Source organism: Saccopteryx bilineata, chromosome X, assembly GCF_036850765.1.
Source record: "Saccopteryx bilineata isolate mSacBil1 chromosome X, mSacBil1_pri_phased_curated, whole genome shotgun sequence".
NCBI lineage: Eukaryota > Metazoa > Chordata > Mammalia > Chiroptera > Emballonuridae > Saccopteryx > Saccopteryx bilineata.
The window spans coordinates 77857339-77859867 of record NC_089502.1 but is presented as its reverse complement, the minus strand read 5'-3'; the positions used below and the strand labels follow the sequence as shown (position 1 = coordinate 77859867).

Here is a 2529-nt window from a genome sequence, read left to right as displayed (position 1 = left end):
GCACTGGCTCAGACCACAGGTGGGAAGCAGGACGTTAGGAGTCCTTGGGTCATCTGGCACCTACTCTTGTTGCCACAGGAAAGGCCACTTGCTAAGATGTTGCCAAGACAATCCTGTTACCAGAGAGGCATAAGACTGTGATCCAGTCATTCAAAGCCAAACTGCAAGTCAGGGCAGGTGTTCCTGCCCCCATCCAAATACCTCCCAGGCTTCCTGTACAACTTCATGGAAACCAATCTCACCAGAAATACAAACCATGTCCAAAATCTGTGAATCCTAGTGACTGTCTCATCGCAGTCTTGTTCCTGAAGTGTTGGCTCATGCCCTGCTTACCTTCACCATCTAGTGGCCTTGGGGTCTTTCCCAAAAGAATCAAGTATGTGTTCTGCCACCCTCACCCCCAGCCTTTTGGATCAAGTCCACACCCTTTACTAGAGTGTTAAGAGAGTCAAGGGCCCAGGATTGTCCCAGGGATAGAGATGAGCCCATTGGCATCTGCAAGAGCAACTGACAGTTTGTTTTTTATTTGGCCCAAAAACACACTTCCGGGAACCTCAAATTATCTTTTCAAAACTACTGAACATGTGAATTTAAACATGCCTCATCCCAGGTCCCTTTCCCAAGCCCTCCATTCCTCCCAGTATCTCCAAAGTAAAAGATAACAGTCTTTCCCAATCCAGGTCTTTACATGGCAGCTCTACTTCTCACAAAGCTGTAGTTCTGATGTGAATGAAGGTGAGTTTGCAACATAGGGTCCTCTGTTGCTTGTCATCACATGACTGCACAATTTTGTTTCCAGACATTTTGTAGAATGCTTTAGAATGTATTCCTAGCACTTTGGATTTGGACACCAGATCAACTATCTTCTTGCCTTGTTCTTTTTTGTTGTTGTTGTTTGTTTTTTTGTGGGGTTTTTTTTTGTATTTTTCTGAAGTTGGAAACGGGGAGGCAATCAGACAGACTCCCGCATGTGCCCGACCGGGATCCACCCGGCATGCCCACCAGGAGGCGATGCTCTGCCCATCTGGGGCATTGCTCTGTTGCGACCAGAGCCACTCTAACACCTGAGACAGAGGCCACAGAGCCATCCTCAGCACCTGGGCCAACTTTGGTCCAATGGAGCCTTGGCTGTAGGAGGAGAAGAAAGAGACAGAGAGGAAGGAGAGGGGGAGGGGTGGAGAAGCAGATGGGTGCTTCTCCTTTGTGCCCTGGCCGGGAATAGAACCTGGGACTTCCACACGCCAGGCCGATTCTCTACCACTGGAGCAAACGGGCCAGGGCTGCCTTGTTCTAACAAAGACTTCATGGTGTTATATAGAATGATTTGGGTCTCATTTAGTTCAATCTGCACTTTACTCATGAGTTCAACATCTCAGGGATTCTGGTATGTACTAAGGTAGCCATCCAGGGCTGCATACTGGATGGTAGCAGGGGATCCAACTGGCCACTTGATCCTTCTGAAGTGTTTGGAAAAATTATCCAGCACCTTCGCCAGTAAGGTGAAAATCACCCAGGATGAGTACCAGCTGTCAGCAATGATCACTCCTGCAAGACTGTCATTTCTCACATGGACATGACCTAGATATTTTTGTTCTTTGACAGAAACTCTGCTTCCTCTTGCTAAACACACCACAATCAGCTGACTAGTGAAGGCTGTGAATTTCTGAACACTGGACAAATAGAAGAAGCTGAAGGATGACATGTCATAGGTAGTTTTGAGCAGCACCACCTTGTGCTTGACTTTGTAGAGAATGTTTATAATGTATAGCTTCATGGTGCCATGCCCCAGGGCTGCCTGCCTGGTTAAGGAACTGGCTCACAGTGAGCAACATAGCCACTGTCCCTCAAGATCACCTCTAGCTGCTGACATGTCAGATGGCATCTCCTCCTCCTGGCCCAAGTCTAAGAAAATTTAATAATATTGCAATCTCTCTCTTGTCTCTCTTTCTGTCTCCTCTCTAAATGAACAATTAAAAAACAAAAACAGGATATGGTAAGATGGCAGTGGAGAAGGCGGATGCCCAGACGCCCAGCTCTCACCACCAAACAGGAATACAAATCAATTTAGGAAAAATCAGCATGAAAAACCAACTCTGGACTACAAGAACAGCTCTCAAAAACCAAGGAGCAAAGAAGAAGCCACAACAAACCTGGTTGTGAGCCCCTCAATCTCCTCTGCTTACAGGAACAGCTGAGAGCCCAGAGGGGATCTCACCCAAGGGAAAAGAGCAGAAAATACTGCTCACAGCCACTTGCCTGGCGACCAGGGAGCGAGGTGTGTTGAAAAGACCAGCTTATCTCCCAAGTGGAAAGGACAGGGAGACGGACAGACTGTGAGGGGCTAAGGAATGCAGGATATGAACTCAAAAAGCTGACTCCTCCCTGCTGGAGGCAGCCATAGCTGGGGGAGGGACTAAACCTTCCACAAAACAGTACTGAATTGCTTTCGGAAAAGAGATCTCTGGACATCTCTCCAGCTTCAATCAGTGCAACAAGATACAGCTGAAAACAAAAAGTGGGGAGGAGAGG

General features: G+C 47.5%; 1 pseudogene; it reads right to left on the bottom strand.

Annotated features, from left to right (window-relative positions):
* Positions 1 to 704: 704 nt before the first annotated feature.
* Positions 705 to 1774, bottom strand: LOC136317709 (synaptobrevin homolog YKT6 pseudogene; annotated as a pseudogene).
* Between the last annotated feature and the right edge of the window lie 755 nt (positions 1775 to 2529).